This window comes from Ammospiza nelsoni, chromosome 3, assembly GCF_027579445.1.
Source record: "Ammospiza nelsoni isolate bAmmNel1 chromosome 3, bAmmNel1.pri, whole genome shotgun sequence".
NCBI lineage: Eukaryota > Metazoa > Chordata > Aves > Passeriformes > Passerellidae > Ammospiza > Ammospiza nelsoni.
In genome coordinates this window covers 3400208-3423936 of record NC_080635.1, presented here as the reverse complement: position 1 = coordinate 3423936, position 23729 = coordinate 3400208, and the positions used below count along the sequence as shown (strand labels likewise).

General features: G+C 39.8%; 1 long non-coding RNA gene across 1 annotated transcript in view; it reads left to right on the top strand.

Annotated features, from left to right (window-relative positions):
- Positions 1-23729, top strand: part of LOC132071536 (uncharacterized) — a 410037-nt gene that overhangs the window by 85021 nt on the left and 301287 nt on the right. The window lies entirely within an intron of this gene.

The following is a 23729-nucleotide window of genomic DNA, read 5'->3' as shown; positions in this document are numbered from 1 at the left end:
CATGTTCAAGAAGGGCCTCAGTTTAAGGAAGATTAAGTTTCTAGAAATCATAAGAGATGACGAGTCAAACTTTTGCTTGCTTGGTGTTTTTTTATCATGTTGAGGTTTTTAGTTGGGTTTTTTTTTTTTTTTTTTTTTTTTTTTCCAGAGAGGATCTGTCATTATTTCTTTTTTTTTCCTTGTGTGCTGTGGGTTTTTGTTGTTAATGATAGAGCCAGGTGCCAACAGCAAACAATTTGCAAAGCTTGTTACGGAGCTCGATGAGCATCGCAGCTGTTGCTGCAGTTCTGGATCCCTCCAGCTTATGCTAAACTTGCTGCTTTGAAATCCACACAGCCTGCAGATCATATCCCTGTATCCCTGATGAAGCTACCCCACAAATCTAAGGAATGGCTTCTTCCTTTCATCTCCTGCTGGTGGATGTTGCTGGCCTTACACTTGAATTATTTCAGGAATTTTCTATAGTAGAGGATGGTCTGTACTTGAGCACAAGCAGCACTGGGAGTTTGAGTTAGGTAATACAACATTTTCCATCAACATTTTGCTCAACAGCCTAAGTTAGGCCTCTGGTGCATGCTTGGTGCCGTTCAGCCTGATTAATCCAGTATAAATCAGGCTACAAATTCTCTTCTGGTGTAGATTAAAAGCCTCAACCAGTCAACATTGACTGTTCTTGCATGGTCATGCTCTATGTGAGTTTTTGTTCCCTTAAAATGCTGTGTGGTGTTTTGTGGTCATCATGCTCAAAGTCCAGTGGGAAAAAAGGTGCTGGTAGCTACTTAGTAATTTCTTGTGTCTCTAAATAAATGTTATCTCCTTAGTAAAGTTTTTTCTTCTCATGCTTTTACATAATGGACTAGGAAAAATTGTGTCAACGCTGTCTGTGTAAGGAGAAATGTTACACTAACCTTTAGGATTCTGAGAGATCTCATGTAAAGCAAGAACATCTTGACAGGGTGTAACTTCACATTTATTCAAAATAAAATGATCATTTATTAAGAAAACAATGTCTGTTGGTGGTAACCCCATTCTGATTTTCTAAATTAGCCCTTCTCCACAACAGGCTCATTATCTAAGAAATGACTGCTGCTAGTACGGTATCAAAAGAAAATAGGCACAAGTAGCAGGAAGAATATTATTATTATAGCAGCTCCCAGTAGAGCTGCTACCATTAAGATTCTGTCAGAATTTTCATGGGAAGGCTCCTCTTTTCCAATATTTTTTATTTTTACATGACTATAAAATCAGAGCTATATAGGAATAGTCCATTTAAGGTCTGAGGCCAGAGTGTGTGTTTGCTTTGAGCAGCTCTTGATACTACCAAGTAGCTATTCTGGGATTCCTATGACTGTGTTAAGGCATGGAGTTTAAACTTCCTGCTTTTTCCTTTGTAGTACAGTAAATCCACTCATTTTATAATTTCTATCTGGGTTTGATCTCTGCCCATCTCTCTCATCTTCCTCTCGCAAGCCGGGATTCTGTTGGTGGCCCTATGGAAGGCAGTGACTTAGGCAGGAACAGTGTGACTCTCTGATCCCAACTGGAGTTCACTGTTGACATCACTGGACATCAGGATTTTCCTCTGCTGAAGAAGGTTAGTGTTGATTCACATGGTTCTGAGTGATTGAAGCTTTCAAGCTCACCAGCAGCTCACAAAGCAAACAAAATAGATTGCAGAAAGTCTCACTGCTTATTTATTTGTGCAGTTCAGCTGGAATTCCAGAATTCAATTCCTTACTATGCTACCTAAAACATTTACCCCATGGGGCAAGAGAAGTGAAGTGTTTGCTGTATTCTGAGGAAGTGATGGAGACCTCTTGGAAGTTCAGGAATTCAATGTGGGCGCATCAGGAGAACATGCACCTGTTATCTTGTTCTATAGGCTGAAGTGTTGTTTGTGAATGGAAAGTGTTTCCTGTGTGTTGGCTCATGAGAAATCATTTAGAGGCTTTCATGCAATATCCACTTGTTGAGTATCAGTTTTGCCAGGAGAAAAAAGTCCTAGGAATTGATATTCTAATCAGTGTTTTTGTAAAAGGAAACAAGGATTGAGTGGATCTAAAAACTAATCTACCCATACTGTAACAAAAGCGACCCCTCCAAGGAAGAGGAGCACTGAGAGGACAGGGAAAGGGGTTGGGAAGGACGTGGTGTCTGCTCTGTGACCAGGCACCCTTGTCAGTGAGCCTGTTACTCTGGGATCTTAAAGAAATCTAAATTTCTCATTGTTGTCTTCCTGACCCTCTTGCCTTCTTTTGCTGAAAACCTCATCTTCCAACCGCTACTAAGTAAGTGAAACATTTCTAGTGAAATATTTCCTGACTGAAGTTCTCAGAGGGGCTGAGCAGGGAGCTGCAGCCCTGCCTGGCATGGGAAGAGGGGAGCAGATATTGAGGAAAAGGCAGCAAACCATGGGCTCATGCCTGGCAATGTGCTTGAGGAGAGCTCTGAGCTCATGGGAAGGAGAGTTTATGGCCAGTGTGGCTACACGGTGTGGGGAGGAGGAGCGGTGTCCCTGTGAGAGGGGTTTCTTCCCCACTGGAGGATGGTGATGGTGACCCAGGCTTGTCTGTGTTACAGATGATAGGCTGGGCAGACCTTTTTGGAAGCACAGTGAAGCCCGTGCCCTTCCTCATGGACAATGGGATTTTGGTCGCTGTATGAATTCCAAGCTGAGGCTCCTGCTGTCCGGGCTTCAGCTGTCCAGACAGCATTTGCTTTAGATTTGTTATGCAAGGACATAAAGTGATGCAAGTACCAGCAAAATGCAAGTTTGGATTTTGTCTAATTATGACCTCCTTAAGTTAATTTTTATGCATCAAAGCTATTTGACATTTGTCAAAACAAATTCAAGTCCCTGGGAGAGATTTTATGACAAACCCGCCATTGATCTGACAGCTTGCTCTCTAGGGAAGGCAGAGTGTGGCTGGCATTAAAGACTTAATGCTTCCAAAGTTCTCCTTTACTCCTGGTCCCAAGGCAGAGTGGCTGGGCCTGGGCGAAGCGGCTGCCACGGTGGCAGCTGGGAGTTTGACAGTGTTATGAAGAATCGCAACTGTTGAGCAGTGGATTGTTACACTGCCGATGACAGCGTTGCAAATTAATTCTGAAATTAACTGAGGGGACACGGAGAGGTCCCACTGTTCCTCGGGAAGGGAGAGGGCAGCGTGGAAGCGAGCGGCGAAGCAGAGGGAGAGGCGCTGCCGCGTCCTGCCTGGCAGCTGGATGCCAGCGGAAAACGCGGATGCGCGGCAGCCCCGCTCACCTCGGGAACACCTCGGGAGCCTTGCAGGAGATGAGGAATCCGGGCTGCGGGGTGGGGATGTTTGGGGTTCTCTACTGCTCTGCTAAATGAGTTATTGCACCTCCTGTATCTCCGAGATGAGAAATTAGTAGGCTGATATTTCACTTCTGTTCTTAAAACAACCTGTTATTTTGCAAAATGAAAGAATTTCTCACATAGCAGCCTTCTCCTAGCCTTTGTCAGATGCTATTCAGCCCAGAGTACTTCCAAATACTCAATATTATTTCACCTACGTGTGCAGAATGCTGCCTACTTCCAACCTGAGGTATCATTCACTGGTTTGTAGTAGCCATTAACATATGCTTTTCCCATGGTTTGTGTACTTATTCTAAGCATGTGCCTTTTACAATGCAGAACACAAGAGACTTGTTTTGTAAGATTAATGAAGGTCACCAAAATTCTCAAAAGTATTCTGATAATTAAGGCTTTGTTTATCAAAAACAAGTTATATTAAGAGCAAAAAGATTCATGGTAATTATTCATAATCTTAACAATTCAAGTGTAGCCACCTCATTTGTGCATTTAATTCTTCTTGTTAATGTTTTGCATAAATCTGCATAATTACTTGAGTTGCCTGTTGTAATTTTGACAGCTACTCAGTTCATGTGCACTAAAGTATATCAAAAGCTTGATGTGCTGAATATTTATAATTTTACGTATGTTCTTGGGATAATATTTTTTCAACAATATTTTTAGTTTTTGTAAAATTGACATGGAATACTTGGAAAGATTGCCAAACACAGATCTCCATATCAGCACATGATGGAACTAGAGCAACACTTAAAGGTACAGCACCGAGGTTTGGAGGTATTTTACAGAAAATCCAAATGAATCATGCACATGAACTGTTCTGATTGTTTTCCAGTGAGTGTGTTATACTCCATTAACGTAAAGACATCCTTTTTTTTTTTTTTTAATGAAGTTTTTCACTGTGTTCTCCGCCTGTGCAAGTCCCACTGGATTTTATTCCTGGTCCCATACAAAAGAATACCGGGGAAAAGTGTGGAGCAGCATTAGCATGGGCAGCTCGCCCCGTGGCAGCACTGCGGCACTGCCAGGGGCTCGGAGAGCTCCCTGCCCTCCATTCAGCCAAACAAAACAGCCCCGACAACAACCCAGGCGGACTTTTGGCTTCCCAAACGCTCCTGCACATGGGCATTTCGTGGGTGATGGACTGAGAGCGGCGTTTGTGGGATAGACAAAAAGAATAATAGCGTGGCTCAGTCGTGTTGTGGCATCCTTCACCCACAGTTTTGGGGAGGGGAGGGATTTGCAGAGTGGAAAGGTGGCAGTGACCTCTTCTGCACACAGAATAAATACCCTGTTTGGTAAGGACTGCAAATACTGTGGGTATTTATAAATATCTTTGTGCTGGTGAATTACAAAGGCAGTTGCTAACTAATTACAGCAGGAAGTTTTCAGTGCATCTGATGAGTGTCTGGCACAGCGCGGTGTGAATCTTCAGTCGGCTCAAATCACACACATTATTCAGGCTTTTTACAAATGTTGACAAAATGCTGGTTTGAAAATTCTTGCTCAGATCCCTCAAAAATACTGTCTCAAGACAGTTTTTGGAAAGACTATGACTATTATTTTTGAAAGCCTGTTTTCTGCACAGTGGAGTTATCAAGTTTTGCACTTAGGCATAATCTTCCAGTGTGTAAAGCTGGTGTAGGGCTCTGGTGTAAAAGTGTGTGCTCACTATTTGGGCATGTTTTAACCTTACTAAAATAATGCTGTGCCTCATAAAAAACTACATATGTTTATTAGCTTTTCATGCAAAAATTAATGTTTTAATATGGAAACCAGCTTGCTTTAAGTCAGACAAAAGGAGGGGAATCCTACTTTAGCCATCAGAGCATTGTTTCCTAGGAAAGAGATTTGATATGAATGAAATGCTGCTGTCCAACAGGAGAAGAAAATGAATGTATTCAAGTCTTATCAAAAAGCAAAACCAAAATCCTTTGGATGCCGGTGTTCCAGCCCTGCAGATTCCTCTGCTGTCACACAGAGCTGGAGCTGTACAATAATTTTGAACTCTTAAGGCACCAAAAATATGGGTGGGTTATCCTTCAGTCATAGATCCTCTTCAGGGGGGTAACACCATGGGATGAGGGAGAAAGATTGAAACTGTTTCTGTTATGCTCAAAATATATTTGGGGTTGATTTAAGAGTAAAAGGAGGAAAAGTGCAGTTGTCATGCCCTGCTATCTTTCACTTTAATGAGCACTCAAATGTAAGTGAAAAATTAAAAGGTTGTTATATTTAGAAATAGCTGGAGCCATACACTCGATGTATGTTGCACACAGTGGGGAATGAGCATAAAAAATGAGGGGGAAAAACCCATCTACTTTGCAGCTATATTCATTAATTAAAAGAAGATTGTTAAACTAAATTTGGAAAGGGAAAAAAAAAAAGAAAAAACTTCTTTAATTGTGTTTACCCAAAAGCCTTTTCTTCCTAATTTAAATAGCATAAACATCTGGACTAAAGCAATATTAGAATCATGGCAGTAGTCAAGCAAATCTTGTGGAAAATAATGAAATTAGATCCCTGGTGTTGTGACAGAGTAAGGGCAGGATACATCAGTTCGATGTTAATAAAATTTCCATGAATGACTGAATACAATTAAGAAATTGTCAGTTGCGGCAATGAACTTTTGTAGCTCATAGATGTTTGCATCATTTGATTATGCTGGCAATTTAAAATTGTTTGTTAGTGTCTGTGTTGGGATATTAATTATGACCTTTATTATAGCCCACAATTAAACCAGTCATATAGCAACAAGCAGCCTGTGTTGTGGTACTAAAGGATCTGAACTGTTCCGAACAGGGTCTTGGTGTGTTCAGACTATTCACTGATCATCCAAATTGGAAATTATTTGAAATGATCCAGTACTTTAAAAAACAATTCAGCTGGGTTGAGTAATCCCTTTCATAAAGAAATTTTGGCTTAATAGCATTTTAACAGTTTTAATTGCTAACAACATCTGTAAAACTGTTTTAAAGAAGGGAGAGAGAAAGCATTTTTAACTGTGACTCCAAGACAAGCTTTCTCCTGCTTCAGGAAGAGAAACCAATTATTCATTGGTTAATTAGCTGTAAACAACTTTTTAAAGACACATCCATTATATATGTAATTATTTGAAAAAAAGCTTTAATATTATTTGTGCTAATGCATAATTATTAGTGCGTGCTAAAAGGATTAGTAGCATTTAGATGACCACTATTGTTGGGAAATATCAGAGTGGAGAGAGATTAGCATCAGGCCGGAATGTGCAGGGGTGGATCCAGCGTGTGCCTGCACCCCTTCAGTAGTGACTACAGACAAATCACACACACAGAAACAAAGCCTGGAAAGCTGAAACCTCACACTTCTTCCTCATTAATATTTCTATGATATGTGCAGGAAATATATCCCCACCAAAGGATTTCTGGACCCAGCAGAATACAGAGTTCCTGTGATTTTTTTTTGTTATTATTTTTTTATTATTTTAAAATTTTTTAGACTCTCAAGACATATTTGTTTTTGTGGGGTTTTTTTTGCATAGTCCCTTTAGTATTGCACAGCTGACTGGCAACTTTTACAATGCCCTCAGCACATCTATTTACTAACTGTTATACCTGATTTACTGAGAGGATGTGAAATCTATTTAGGCTTTTGTAATGTGTCGGCTGGAGCAGTGTTTATAGTCATTAGCATATGAATGAAAGGAATCCTATTTTAAACATTTAAATATTTTTAATATAGGTCAAGGGAAACTGTAACGTTTGTCCTAACACATTGCAAATTCCAAGTAAGACATCACAGAACCTGCCTGGAATTTGTGTTGATTTACGCTTGTGTTTATCAAAAAATGGTTTGAGTGTGCAAACTAAAATTACAGGAGGAAGCAATTCAGGGCCACATCAATAACAACTTAAGCATCTGAGTGACCTAATTCTGACACGACCACAGTTGTGTGGTGCTGAAATAGTTCTCCTGCGCATATCTAGCAAAATAATTCATGTTAAACAGAGACCTGGCATTTCATGTGCCAGGTCCCCATATTTTGGGGGAAACAGAATTTTTCAGAGCAAACTGAGGAAGTGAGGGGATAAATGGTGTGACAGGAGCACTGCAGCTTTCCCTGAAAGGGTCAGGGATGTGCTTTAGCCCTGACCTGCAAGGATGGACCTGAGCAGTGGGAGATTTGTTCAGTCTCCATGAATTTGGCTGCTTTTCAGATGCTGCCAGTAATGATGCTAATTGGTGGCATTGGTGATGCTCACAGGCACCTGTACTATGGCAGGATTTCTGATCTTTTCTACAAGAAAACAGCTCTCAATTCTCTCTTATGAAACTGGAGCAACAATGTTTGACAGCTCAGGAGGAATACTATGGGTGATTGTAGCATTTCAGTTCACTGGATATTTGTAATTATCTGGAGTTTAAGGGGAAATGTTGCACTTTGATTTGACTTATTTCTTTACAGCATTGTGTGGAAGCATTTAGGGGGATGAAATTTTTGTTCTAGTTTAGGAAGCATTTAGGGGGATGGAATTTTTGTTTTAGTTGACAAAGAAATTATTACATTTGAAGGGCTTTGTGTATTTAAGCATAGATGATTATTTAGAGGGCTTGGTTGCTGCAAATTGGAAGCCTCATAGCTCAATTTACTAATTTATTTTGTGATCTGTGACTAAACTGAGTAAAAATGCAAATACCACAAGCCCTTTGCATTTTATCACCAGATCAGTGTACTGATGGGAGGATCAGAGTCACTAAACAGTTCAACACTTGTGATTTCTAAGCAGTCAGACACTAAAAGCATCTGTAGTGGAGACTACAGGAAAAGTCCTGTGAACAGAGGTTTTAATGGAATTCAGTATTTATTTGTTTCTGACTTGGAATGCAGAAGCAAAACTTTATTGTCCATTGTGAGAATGTTTTCTTTGTCTCCCATCACATGTGGCAGTGAGCCATCACTCTGTGTTGCAGCAGGACCTGGACTAGGAGGAAAATACTGGGAAAGGTGAAAGAAGCACTGAAAACTTAAATGGGTGCTGGCATCACCTTTTGGCTACACCTCTGTTCAGAGAGAATTGACAAAAATTATACTCTATTAAATAATTTTTGCTTTTAACTGATATTCCCTTGTGGTCTTAGGAGGTTTTGTTTAAAAGTAATTTTATTTAAAAGTATTACAGCTGTTCATTGGCTACTTATTTGCAAGTCAGTGTTAGCAGTGATGTCAGCACCACTTTGGAGGCAGTGCTAGGGCAGAGCCCTTCTTCTGGTGAGCCCAGTGGAAGTCGTGCCCTTGCCTCCCAGGGAAGCAGATTTGGGTCTATTAGTCCTATTTTTGCAGATCCAGCAGAGGGAGCAGAAGTCCACCGATGGGGTTGCTTTGGACGCAACATTTGGGGTGGCAGATGGGTTGGCAAAAATTGCTTGTGGAGGTGGGGAACTGCATGAGTCATTCCCCCCATATTCTGAGAAAACTGCTCAATTAAAACACTAAAGATTGCACTGTAATTCAGTAATTTTTCACATCCTGGAATTTCATTTTTTCTTTAAATTCTCCATGAGTTGGTACATTATTATAACAATTGATCAGGACTATTTCCAGCACTTACACCAATGTAGTGATCCCAATTAGCCAGCAGATAATTGTTTTTGTAAGGAATAACACCCAGTCATGTCTTTGCACATCAACTCCCCTGCCATGGTGCTGCACTTGTGAATATACAGCAGAAGAATTGTGCCCTTTAAAAAACAATAATTAAGAAAGGATTAGCTGTAGTGCTGCAGTTATTTTAGGGTGCATGCCATGGATACAGATGTCTCCTGAGTGTTGTTACCTCTGCCTTAAAGCCAGGAACAGAAATGGGTGGTGGGGGAGTTGCTGCTGGAGGGGGCACTGGGTGGGCTGGGATTTGCACCCAGCAGAGCTGCAAGTCCCAGTGCTTGGGGAGGGACATGGAATCTTCTGCAGATTTCTGAATTCAGTGGGACCAGCAATCAGGTGTCTCCTTAACAAGGAGCATTTCCCACTGCTTTTAGAACTCTTGGCAAGTTTAGTCCGATTTGATGAAGTTAAAGTCTTATCTTTTGTCCTGCTTTTGTCTGGGACAGAGTTCATTTTCCTCTCAGTAGCTGGTGCAGTGCTGTGGTTTGGATTTAGGATGAGAATGACACTGATAGCACAGGGATGTTGTAGTTGTTGCTGAGCTCACCCTAAATCAAGGACTGTTGAGTTTCCCGTGCTCTGGCAGTGAGGGAGCCATGAGGGAGGGTGGCCGGGACAGCTGACCTGGCCAAAGGGATTCCCTTCAAAAAACTCATATCAATCTCACAGGCTAAAACTGCCATCATCTTTAAATAAAACTGTCATTGGGTTCTCATTTGCTTTCTGTTGGCCAAACCTAAAGATTGTGTTAAGGTCACAGTTGCAAATCTTTCTCTGGAACTGTGAAGGCTAAAAACACTTCTTACTTGAAAAATCTAGAATTTTTAAATTATTCTTTTTAAAGTAAAGATTGTGAAAAAACAGGGCAGTAAAAGCTCTCCAGGTATTGTGACACTGATCACTGGAAGAGCTGCAGCGCAGCTGCTGCCCAGAGTAGAAGTCAGACCTGTGAAAGGAGCCTTGTGTGCAGCCAGGGCTTCATCTGGCACAGAGGGCACAGCAATGTGGCACCATGTTAGAAAAAGGAATTTGTGAGAAAACATCCAAGGCAGACTAACCAACTCACAGACTAGTTTTATTCAAATAATATTTTTAATTAAAAGCAGGTCTTCAGTGTTTTTAGGAATTTAGTTTTAATAAGCATTTTAGATTCTAACTCATTTGATATCTAAAAAAAAAACAGAAAAAGAAGAAATTAAAATAAATGCCTGAGTTTATTGTTTTTTCTTTTCTTTTTTTTTCCTCCCTTCTCTCATGTTAGACAAATGTGACAATGAAGAAAAAGAAAAGGGCAAATGGGGGACAGGAGGTTGTGGATCCAATATTTCTTAGCTGATGAAGGCAGTTTTGTTTGTTTCAGATGAATTCAGTCAAAGATAATATCTCCTCCTTTTTTTCCTGAGGGGAAAAAAGCAAAATAACACCCCAACCAAAATGGAAAAGCTCAAACTTTTAAACTTGGAATATAATTTCCCTTGCTTGGCCACCTTTGTTGACAAGCAGATGTGGGATTTGGGTTTGATTAAGCTGGACATGAACCTGGCTCCATAAGGGAGAACATTCCTGGAGATGCTCTGTACCTCACAACACTTTGCATTGTCAGAAATTCTCCAGGTTCCTGACTCCTGCCTTGCTGTAGGGGGAGCTTGAGGCAGCAGTGGCTGCTGTTGGAAAGGTGGATGGATGGCTTAGAACAGGAGGTTTCATAACAGGAGCTACTTCTGTTCCTTCTGTTGATGGCTTTTGGGTGATGAAAGGAACAAAGGCGATCGCATCAAAACAACAACAAGCTAAAATAGAACAAAACCCTCCAAGTCTGCATGTTAATGGAAAGAATCAGAGAATGGAAAATGAAACAAAAGCTGAGATATTCTGAATGCAATCTTACAACAGTTCTGGAATAAGATGCTGGAGCTTTTTAAACTCTGATCTCTAAGCTAAAAATGGAGTTGTCAGCCTTAACTTTGAATTTTCTTGCTTTTAGCAGTTTGCGTTAAACATTAATGTTATTGAAAATAGCTTTTCATCCGTGTGTATTAAGGGTTTGTTTGCCAAAGCCTCTGCTCCCAAACGCGTGAATTTCAGCAGCTAGCAAACATCAAAGCAAGGAGATTTTTCAGCTCAAGAAGTTATCTTTAAAATTAAAGCTTAGTCTTTCACTGTATACTTTTTGTGAATAATTATTAGAATCTATAATAAACAGTCTCCCTTTATTGTTCTGTCTATTATATCGAAAGAGATATGCCTTGATTGTATCATTTTAATTAACTCTTGCTGTGTTTTATTGAAGTTCAAAGCATTAAGCATTGTTTATGTAAGCACCATGACATTCAGGTTGCCTGAAAGAAGTAAATAAAACTGTAGGTCAAACTGTATTAATGTTTCTTGCCAGCTATTATTACATCTGCTTTTGAACAGCATTTATTCTGTAATTGATGGTTGTCAGCCTGTAATTTCCATAGTTACATTCCGAACACTTGGTTTTCCCTAATTTTTGTAGTGTTTACGCCATATAAAGTCAGAGATTAAAGTAAAAGGGAAAAGTGAGTTACCAGCTTTTATTTGACCAGCTTAATATTTCTTTCTTCAGGGGAATCACTCCAGTTATTTGCCAAGTTCATATATCTATAATATTATTTTAGATTCAATTTTCTGCCCTTTACTTTTCTCTATTTCATGTTTACTTTATTCTTTGTGGTCATCCCATCTAATCTGTCTGCCTGTGTCTACCTAATCGACCTAATATGTCCATGTATCATTTCTTTAATGATTTTATTATTGAAATGACTCTCAGCATTTGATACTTAAGCATACATTATAAAAGCCTAATTCTCCCATTAGTGGATCAAGCTTCCATGAGCCTGCCACATCCAGGCTGCTTCAGGAGTTAAATGAGCTTTGTTGAATGTTGGCCAAGAGCTGTACTGCAGATCTATTCTACTTTTTTAAACCTCTTTAAGTGAGAAGAAACCACTGCACAGATTTGGGTTGATTTTTGTACCCCAGAATTGTCTAGAGCCTCTCCTTGGTGAAGATGTAATGTTTCCTTTCACTGTGCAGCTTTTGTCCTTAAGGACTTGCTTCTGCAAAGGAAACTTAGAAATTAATTTTTTTCAGTTGCTTCTGCCACCCATAATGAACACAGATGTTTTGGAAGCTTCTATGGCTTTCTCTTTCCATTTTAAGTCCAACTTTACCAAATTAGTTTCTTTGTTTTAGCTTCCTTCAACAAAATAATTGACTTCTGAGAAGTTTGTGGTAGCAAACAAGAACATTTTAGCAATCTCATCCATTCTTTCCTCTCTCAAGCTGCTCTGGGGGTTTAACATCCCTGTGGCACCTTTGAGCCCTCCTTCCCATCCCTAGCCTCTGTTATTGCCTTTTATCTGGGCACCATACACTGTGTCTTGATTGTGTTTGTGTTTTCACATTACTTGAATTTTGAACTTTTTTGTTTAATTTATTTTTTTTTCTATGAGCTCTGAGTCTGGGAAGTGTCTGACAAATCTGCTGTTACAAAATAATTTGGATTAAAAGACCACTTTTGTGCTGTTGAATGGCTTGCATGTAGAAATTTTTATTTATTTTTGTTTTAGGTCAAGCTTGTGGTCTACTTAAAAGAGGTTGTTAAAGAGAATTCCATTGTGTTTCTCCAGTCAAGCATAGCTATCCTGCTAAATATGTTGTACAAGCAGTGAATAGTGTGACACTTAAGGAATGCTGAATTTATTTTTGGACATGTTTTTTGTATTTCTTTATCATGGCAGAGACTTTTTGGCGATAGAGTGGCAGGGAACCAAAGTGTCCGGTTACGTGCTGTGGTTAACAGAGTGGCCTGCAGTGAAGTTCCTTGGCATGAGACAATTTTTTTTTTCTTTTTTATTTTTTCCTTTCCTTAGCTTGATAGGCAGCAGTTGAAGTCCCTTGATTTGTCTTTGTTGTGGGCAGAATCCAGGGATTAGGTCAAATTCAAAACTGACACTTCCATTATGTCTGTATTTTTATGGTGCATTCCTCTGCTATAGAAAGTCAAATACCTCCTTGCCTATTGCTGAAACCAAAGAAACAAAGCAAAAGAGAATTCCTTCTAGCTCCTAACTGAACAGCAAACCTCATTATTCCTGGAGTAATCTGTTAAACAAATGGAAATAGGTGAACCTTCCACTCTCTTTTTTTTTGTTTTGTCTCTTATTTAAGAAAATGGCATGATCTCAGGAGAGCATCTTTAACTAAGAGAGCACAAGTGCATCCAATGGCAATTACAAATATTTTTAAACAACAGACAGACAAATTGTGCTGATTGTCTGTATTTAAAAAGAAAAAAAAGAAGAAAAAAGCCTTGCCTAAAAGACTACAGTAAATCATGAAAGTGATCTCAAGTGAACAGAGATGGATTTCTGGAATACGGTGTGCAATGAAACCACTGACCTCTTATACAAGGGTTCATGTCTTTTTCTACAGAAACAGATGGGTAATAGCATAATGCTGAAATCATGCTCTACATAATATGGACCTAGTGATTGCAGACCTGATTGCTTGCCATATGGTTGCTGAAGGGTTGAAGAGAAAATGGGATGATAAGCAAACCCTTAAAAGCAACATTTTTATTGAATGGCCATTACATTAAAACCCAAACTCTGCAAATGAAGGCAAGAACTGTGGTGAATAATGATGAAATAACAAAACAATAAAAGAAGAAACACAATAGCATGTATTTGTTTGCAGTATGCAAAATAATACTCCTCATTTTTTTGGTGTCATTCTGTCTTGTGTTACGAGCATTTGGTGGAAAGTTGGTGGGACATTGCTGCCTGCAGGGCACAAATACAGTGTCATGGAGCACTGCAGTATTCACTAGGTCAGACAGGAAAAGAAAATAATCACTTGTCTCAAAGGAAAAGCTTCTGAGTTAAATGCTAACTAAAATATGCAACTTGCATACATGAGCCACATTACTGTGAGGCTGGTGGGAAGCCTTCATGAGACTTGCTTTTCCAAGACACACTTCTACACCTATTTCCTCTCTCTGCTCAAAAAAACTTGCTTTTATCACTGATTTCTTTTTCCTTGCTACATTCTTGTAACTGCTGAATAGCCTGGGGGTTTTTTATTGACATTTGTCAGTAAGTTGCTGAGTGTGGGCAGAGGAAATGCAGAGTAAGTGATGTGCAAGTCCTCACTCCTAACATGTACTTATCTACAAGAAGCCTCTTTGTTGGAAGAATGTTCCACATAGCACTCAGCAGTGCCAACACAACGTCATGGCCATGCCTGCTCCTGTGCAGAGGGGAAATGACTGACAGTGTGACAGGGCAAGGCTTTGAGCCATGAAAATCATCTGTTTCTGGGCTTTTCTTACACATTTGAAGGGTGGGCCCAGTGTGGTCTCTTTTGAGGCATTAATGGTTTGCTCAGTTATTGCTGTAAGAGGTACCCAGTTGGTAAAAACCAGAAATTCAGCTCAGTTTAGAGATTGCAAAGGTTTCTAGTCACATAAGGTGAGCTCCTTGAATCAGGCTGGACTCGCCTCCCTTAGAGGCCCATCAGCTCCAGGTGGCTGATGGCTCAATGCAGAGTGGACCTCAGTGGCTTTGCGTCAAAATGGATCCTTTATTCTTATTTTTTCCAAAGCCTGTCCAGTCCCTAGTGCTCAAATGTGTACAAAGGGATGGGTAAGCAGTTCCCAGCTCTTTTGGCAGGTGCAATCTGTGTCCTGCTGTGTGGCCAAACTCCTCACATGTGGGGACCACCCCAGGCAAGTCCCCGGACACTCGTCCTCTCTCCACCACACTGCTGAAGAGCTTCCAAGATCCAGGCAGGGTAATATAGCTATCTCTGATTAATCACTACTAAATACAGACTTCCTTGGCTTGGCAGGCTTGTCTGATGCATCCCATAAATCACAATTTGTTTGACTGCAAGAATGGAAAATATTTATTTGAACAATTGTTTTCAAAGAGGAGTCTGCCATGTACGTGAACCTCTGGATTATCCTCAGGCTTCTCACGGGCTGCCCACCTCACTTGAATTTCACTCAGACACCTAAGGACATGTGACAAGCAGCATTTCCCAGTATTTAAGACATTTTAAGTATGGTGAAACCGATTTTCATATGATGAGAAGCGATTTCCTGCAGCCTATAAAATTGATTCTCATCCCTCTCGACTCGTGACATGCCGCCTGTGTGGCAGCAAGAAGTTTTGCATAACTTTTAAGAGCCCGTGCTGACCTACTTAACAGGCATCCACTGCTACATAATGTATTTAGGTCAAGTATTGTGTTTGAGCTTATCATCAATCTTGTAATAGTCCAGCTCACTGTGAGAGCCACAGGTACATGATTGATGCAAACATTCCACAGGGTAGAGAATATTCTTGTCATTTTCTTAAAGGGAGGCCTAGCGTTAGGGTGTTGCTATTTTTGCTGGAGAAGCAACAAGGATTGCCAATCACAACCTGTGCTGCTGCACCCCTGGTTTTCTCCCTCTATTAAGAACGTCCAAACCCACCTATATAACAAGTGATTTTTATTTTGTTTTTTACATGATTCATTTGGGCTAGACAGTGAATATATGAAATGTATATTTTTATTATGATATGCTACTGACTTGTTCTTACTTCCAAAATAATATACTTGGAACTTTTGTACCAACCCAGTCATTCTGTCCCTCCCCTAATTGCAGTTGGTGTTTTAGCCACATTTTGGGCAGGCTCTTAAAGCCTGTATTTTAATAAAGTATTGCCAGCACATTTCCTCATCCAGATGATATTAGTGAAGTGCACGTTGGTTTGAGCAGTAAATTGTTGCAAAGTTCTGTGACATCTTAATGCTCTGACAGGATGTGTAAGACAATCACACCACTGAAAAGACCAGAAAAAAGGCCCTTTATAGCTATTGAATAATATATTAGCTTTTAACACTGTAGATACAAGCAAAATGGGCTAAGGTATAAAATCAACAAAATAATTACTTATACCAGACATATATTTTATCAGGATCAGAACTGCATGACCTCAGCCCATGGTGCAAATGGGGCTTGATTTGGTATTCATTACCTCAAAGAGCTGTAAATACCTGCGGCCCAAGTGGAATCTGCCCTGGGGGCTGATGAAATGGTGTCTTACTTGTGTGTAATTTGGAAAGAGTTCTTCTGAAAAACCCTCAATCTGTTGTGTGAATGGACCCGCAGGAATCGTTCCCAGTGCCTAAAATGTGCCAATGAGAGGACCTGTGAGCAGCTCCTAAAACGTGCAGGTGGGTACCTGCATACAAATGCTTCTAAAATTGACATGTACAGTGCTGTGGATCTGAAAATCTATACTGCACTTTTTAGCAGTACATTCCGAAGTCTGAACTGAGGGAAGAGTTACATGGCAATGAAATATGCATGAAAAAAGTCCAATTTATACATGGATCCCAAGAGTTTGGCGACTTGTCTCCTCTCCTTCCTTCTCCAAATGCTGTGCAAAGTTTATCAGTTTGGATGACAAATTAGTTTGTGCTGTCTCTATATTCCAAACAGAACTTCCATGACGTTATTTGCTTCTTTTCTCAAACACTTTTGGAGAAAAAAAAAAGTAATGACTGTACTAACACACCTTTCTCACAAAGTAAGAGCCCTCAGTCTGAGCTCCCTAACTTTAAAGGTCTTAAATGACACCTTAATGTTGCTTTAGTTTGGTTTAATTTGTAATACAGCTGGACTTTTTCTGCAAAACTTATTTCCAGAGTTTTGGCTTTTCATATTCAAAGATTTCAAATGCCTAAATTCTGGGCTTAAATTCTGGCCAAATAAAAAAGGGAAAAAGTGAAGAATCTTTAATATAATTTTTTTGCTGATACTCAGAAATATGTTTTGCATCTTTCTGCAGGAAAATTATAAGAAATTCAAAATTCAGAAAGAATTTCTGTAATATAATTCAATGTAAGTCAGCACTTGTGGAATCCTTGCCTTGAGTTCACTGATACCAGCCTGAGAAGGAGTGGGCAGAGGTGAAATTCCTTCTGTCAAACACAAAGTCGATGGGGGGAAAATAGGGAGGCGGTTGTATGCAAAATAGAGACACTTCAGCGTCTGCTTATACACTATTTTATTTATACATGCGACAAGAGGAGCACTTCTTACTCAGGATAACATAAATAACCTCGGCACAAAATGCTTGAGGAAGTGCACTTGGAATTACAGCCTCCTCTTAGGTAAAGTCAGGACTTATGTAAGTGAGCAGTTGTTCTTTCCAGGTCTCTAAATGCAGACAAATGGGCTTTGTTTGGGGACAGTTGTTTCCCAAGCTGTGGCTGCAGCTCATGGCTGGGTGCAGCTTTACCTTTCCTTGCTCTTTTTAAGGTAGCTGTGCAGTGAAAGGGAGGGAGGGAGAAGGACAAAGAGGGAACAATTTCATTCAGATGTTATTCTATAAAGATTGCTGAGTTTCCTCTATTTGAGCATAAAAATGCTCCAAGAGTTGTTTGTTTCCTTCCTTATAGAAGGTAATATTTACCTGGTGTGAGTCCACTGAGCCAGCTGATGTTAAGGGAAATGTTCTGAGGGGAACAACTTCAGAATCTGGTCCTGGATGTTCCAGTTCCTGCTGCAGGTGCCTTTGATTCCAAAATGTGAGGGAAGAAGTAGTAAGAACATTCTCCAATGCAGGATGGGGTGGTGAATGTAGGTGTTTTGCTAGATTTTTATTACAGCTTTTTGCTTTAAAATTCTTAGAAAGTCAGAAGTACCTTCTAATCTTTTAGCTGCCTTTTTCGTTTCTATTTAACAATTCAGCAGCACATCAATTGATCCCTTTCCCCAAACATTTTGAAGCACTTGAAACCATTTCTTGCCACGTTGTTATTTATAGAGATTCACTAAATGAAAAAAGGCTCCTTTTCCCTTGCAGGTATATGCATCATTTATAGTCTGGCTTCATTATATTCTGTACTGTATCAACTCCTGTAGGAGAGTGGTTATGTAATGCTCTTATGTCATTACATTTACATGCGTTAAATCCCTGGCAGAATCATATTCAGTGGAACAAAGGGTTCATTAGCAGGACAGAAATGCTTAACTTGGGAAACTGCTGGAAGAAGTGAGACACATTTCCAAGCTGATATTGTTGATATGCAATTATATATTATGTACAGAGTTGATGTGGGATTAGCTAATCCCTAATGACAAATATAAATGTGATAGAAGTTGTTCATTCAAATCTCTTTCTGCAGTGGTAACTTTGAATAGAAGTTATCATGGTTAAATCTGGAGTGGCTGAGAGAGGGACTTGCTGTAGTGTGACAGAGCAGCGCCATTCCCACCACATGGGAGCTTTACAGAGGACCAGCACTCACTCCACAAACTGCACATACAGGAAAAAAAGTTACTCACTGCCCCTTATTTACATGTGCAACTGGTGCAGAACGAATTTATGGCCTCGATTGTGTTATGCATTTAAATATGTTCTTTATTCTCCAGCTCCTTTCCCCTGTCGGTGAAGCATTATGGTGGGAGCTTCCAGGGAGAGCACCTGGGCACATTGCTTTGCACAGTGTCAGGACTCTGCCTGAACCAACTTCGGAAATGGATCATTTTAGTTTTGTTGAAATGGCAGTTAAATAGCAGGAATATATCAAGAGTTAAAACTTCATTACTGGGGAGCAATAAAAATACATCAAGCCTGGAATATTGTCTAGGAGATCAGATTTCTTGGTTGTGTTGACACTTTAAAGAAATATGTTTATTTAAGGAATAGAAATTCTGTATACTGGAATACTACGGTGATAAATTGCATTCTAGTTAGGCTATCTCTGATGTTCTAATTTTATCAGGCAACAATGGACTGTGTATCCTATGAAAGTCAGCTAAAAAAAAGGCAGAAAATAATGCTAAGGGCAAAAATCTTCCTTAACCTTTCTGCATTACTTCACTGGGACTGGTGTTGAACACTGTTTGGAGTCTGAAAACAATTAATTGTATTTGTTAGCACCTTTTCATCGGTTGCAGCAAGGAATGTTCAGGTGTAGATGTGCTGGAGACAGCACAAAGAAATGGATCTGCATGTTATTTCCATGAGGATGAGAAGCAGGGGACGCTGAGTTTCATGCAAACCTGGAAACAGGGACGTTTACAAGTCTCCAGACTTCCATGTCTGACAACTTCCCTAAATTTAGATGTTACGGCTGTTTTTGTGACCTGAAAAGTCTCCTGCACAAGTGTAGATCCCTAAAAAGGGCTACCTGGAAAGCACTGTGATAAATATGTCTGGTTCCTTCCAAAGCTGTGAGGAAGTGATTTTTAACATATTTCACAAAAAAAACGCTGCTTGTTCTCAGCTTTGCAGATGGTTTCCCAGGTTGACTTGTTGGAATGATAAGGAAGGACAAAGGCTCATTTGGCAGAACAGGAACTCTGTCGTTACTCATGTTGAGAGCATCTGTCTTGCTCATGTACTCGTGGGTTTGGGGCTGAATAGGCTGTGGAGAGTTTCTTCTGGTTTCACTTATGGGGGACATTCTTGGGGGATGATGAGGTGTCTACAGCTCCACTTGTCAGTGCTGCATCACTCACACACGCTGGCTGCCCTTGCAACTGCTGCAAGACAAACCCAGAAGTTTGAAGGATGAAGTGTGAAGTCCCCAGTAATTTCAATGTGACCACAAGCAGCTTCCATGGAGAACAAGAAAGCACAAAGCCTCACTTTAGGGGAACCCCCCAACATTTATTCATTTATGTCTTTGTAGAGTTGTATCATGGCTTGTGCTGAAGTTGTCACAATTTAATAACTCAGTGTGGTATTCTGCAGCAAATAACAAATAGCTTGCTCATAGAGGCTGTACTTTTGCCAGTGGTCTCAACTGGTTGAGAGCTGTGTTTCAGCCTGTTTAATTTGCTTTTACTCTCAAATCTTTGAGAATGCTTTTGGTAGAAGTTTGATAGTCAGGTATCAAGATCTCTTCAAAATCAGTATCAAGGATGCTGGAGGTTTTGAGATGTCTGCTATCAATTGTCACTGTTGACAAACAAGAGAAGGAATTTAAAAATAAAGTGCTTGGCACAACTTCCTCCTTTAGTTCTGTGGAGTTGGTTAAAAATGCTGTCTTTGATGTAAATCAATTGGAGCAATATTTGCAGTCTGGATAACAAAACTAAAATGGGTCTGCAAAGCTCAGGCACCACATATATTTACTCTTCCTCCTGTTTTAAATTCTCTGTAGTTCAGGTATTTCCCATATGTTTTCAGTGTTTCAGTATTGCTGGGTTAGTGATGTGTTCCTGCGGAGTAGATGGAAATCATACAATGTAGTTTGCAAAAGTACGTGCTTCAAGAAATACAAACACAAAACCAAATAAAAGGGTTGGGTGAAGAGGTACATCCATTCACTGTTTGGCATTGAAATTCTGCATTTCTGCTCAAAGGGATGCATTCCATTTTGTGGTTTCAAGCACCTACTTGATTTTTCTAGATTCAGTATTTGTGTACATTCCTGAGATTCAGGCTGGTGAAGTCTGACTCCTGTTTTGAGGCAAAAATAGCCAATTGCATTGTGGGAAAGCAGAGAGCTCTTCAAAGGTATATAAATTAATTCCTTTCATTAAAGGAACAGAGGGACAAAATGCAAAAATCAAATAAATTCAAATACGTTTAAAAAGACTGATAATAGTCTAAAGGAATGACATGAAAGAGGCAGGAGGAACTTCAGAAGTACATAAGACACTATTAGCTTTTCCTTTCAGCTTCCAGCTTCCACAGTGATGGTACAGAGGGTGTTGCAGGAATGTCTTCAGTCCATGGCAGCCAGAAGGTCTGAAAGATGCACCAGCAGCTTCCCCTTTGCCTCTGGCAACAGGCATTGAATCTGTGTGGCCCTGGCCATAGAGTTCAGTGGGATCAGTGAATTTCTGCAATGGCTGCGCAGTGGGAAATGCTCCCTCAGCACTGCAGAGGAGCAGGAGCTCTTTTCTCTGCAGGTCCCACATGGACATTGCTCGTGGCTTCCATGTCCTCTAGATGGGCTGGAAGATGAGCTGAGTTGGAGATGTGCTTGTGAGGATCTGTCTGTGCCATCCTTTCTCTTGACAAGTTTATGGATCCCAAAATATGGTGGAAGATGTACCCACAGAGAGGGATTTTATTTTTATTCACAGCACAGGGTAGAAAAGGGCTCTATTTGTAGTTCTCCTCTGCACATGTAGGGAAGAAGTCCTGGGTTTGATTTCATCCAGATTTAGCCTTGAAACAAGAAAAGCTAAATGTGCAAGATGGCTGAAATTCAGGATACTGAGTGTGTTCAGTGAAAAAAGAATTCCTTGGAGTCAAATGTATTGCTGAATACCACCTTAAGTAGCTTTGCTGTCTCCTTCCATCGTTTTTGTGCTGTCAACAATAGGAAAAGAAATTGGAAAAGAGACAAAGGTGTTAGGAAAAAAGAAGACAAAAGAAGGTGTTGCTTTTAGGAACTTTGATTTACTCGATTTTGCTTAAAAACATTAAGCTTTTGCTGTACAAGTATCCTTTGAAAAAAGGATGTCTGTCTTTCAAGATCTTGAATGGGAAAACATTCAGGTTTGTGTCAGGCAGAGCTTACAGATTTTTTTAGATGCAAGTTTAAAAACAGACACCTTTTTAAAAAGAGATTTTGGGGTTCTTTCTTTGTAACTTGACAGGATGGTTTGTTCATGTCAATAGTCTTTTGATCACTCAAAAGACATTGAAATAAAAAATGTCAATGCTTCCACTCTTTTGATCCAGCTCCCTTAAGTATTGGTGCAAGAGGAATATATCAGATTATTATAATTTTTTAACTTGGCTTTATGGGTATAACCTGGAGCCACATTTTTGGGTCTAACCCAGAGTGCTTTGGAGGCTGGAGCCACATTTGTGGGTCCAACCCAGAGCATTTTGGAGCCATTTCTGCATATTGACAGTGCCATATTTTTTCCCAGCAGGAGAATAATTTCCTAAGTAATTTGTATTGCTGACCACTCTTCACTCTAGTTATAAAAGAACTGCAGTGGGTTTTAGCTTTTTGTTTTTAAGTGCTGGTAAACCTGGAATTAGAAATATAAAGCTGTGACTATGATGGGTTATTCTCTCCTGAATCTCTCTGTAAACCCTGATCACAAAACCGGTAGGGAATGTTTTCTGTAGAATTGAAATTTAGCAGAAAAAGAAAGTACATAATTAAAACCAAATTCTGGTGTTTGTACAGAGGATGGGATTTTATATATGTGTATGGAAAACAGTGATTCCAAATTTATTTAAATGGATTATTGTTTTGCATGAACGATAAGCTACACTTGAAAGCAACCATTTTCTAGGATTTGCTTTGTATCTCACGAAATGGTTAAAAGCAGTTTAAGCCTCCAATCCAGATGAATCAGGTGCAGGCCCTCAAGATGGAAGATTTCTGTCAGGAGTGGTGAATCTGGATTTGTGCTGTGCCCCTTGCGTGTTCAGGAAGCACAGGTTGAAAATCCCAATGAAGCTGCTGGGAGTTTTGTTCCTGACTTCAGTGGGTTTAGAATTTCACTGTAAGGATTTTTAGGTACTTTTTAAAAATGAAAAGGTGACCTGTTTAATACTGACCCAAATAATTCACTGCACAACTTCTGTCCTCCTCAAATTCCCACTCGCAAGCCCATAAACTGAAAGAAAAACTGTAGGAAAGTAAAACTCTGGATTTCAAGTGAGAAAGCCACTTGAGATCTCTCCACATCACACTCTGGCTGGTTATTCTGGGTAGCAGAAGTGGCTGAGCCGGAGCTGTTATGATCCACAGCACTTTGTGAGGAGTGGGGAAGCAGAGACAGAAACGGGTGCACTTAGAAAATGCCTTGAGAAGGTTCGTGACACAAGTGACTGCAGCTCCCCTGAGGAATTGGCACCACGGCACACTCAGCACTGCTGGGCCCTTTGAAAGGGGAGTTAAAAAAATCCCCTGTGGGATGCAGTGAAGGCACTGATTCTGCCAGTGAGAAAGCAATCCCAGGATTTCATCAAATCCCCACCACAGTCACACCCAAACGGATGGCACTGAGTCTCTTCTTTGGGTTTTGAGCTCTTCCTTTCTGGAAAACAAGAAAACAGAAAGAAATACATGAAGATCTAGAATTGCAGAACAGGGAAATGAAATCAGTTTGTCACAGGAGATTTTTTTTTTTTATTGACATCTTTAGTTTGTTTTGATGTCTGTAATTAAATCGCTAATTATGTGTTTCTGTTGCAGTGGTCATGCTTTTATTACATAATTGCTACAAGTTTTTCTCTCCCCACTAACAATATTTGTTTAACCTTAGTGCATGCTAGTTACATCCTTCAGAACAGAAAAGCTTAGAAACACAGTTATTGATTGTTACAATTAACTAAATCAGAGGGGCTCAAAGTTCTTTGCCATAAATTAAATATATTTTGTGGCACAGGATCAAAGATAATTAAAGGATGAAGCAATTGCAGTCATTAAACAATAAATATTATTTTGATGCCAATTGAAGAAAATAAAGCAATTACAAAAAAAAAAAAAAAAAACAGGCAGGAAAATTGAGGGATTTTAAAAGGAAGGGAGAAAAGTTTAGCCTAGGGTAAAAACATAATTTAAAAAAATAATTTGTACTGTGATCCTTTGAGCTTCCTTCTGTGTTGTCTCAAAAAGCATCTGATTAGGTGAGATGCAATTCAGTCACCTTCTCTTTATTTTTTCCCTTTTGAGTTTAGGCATAATTTTTGTCAGTATATTTCACTGTATTCATTAATTTTTCTCATTTGTTTATTT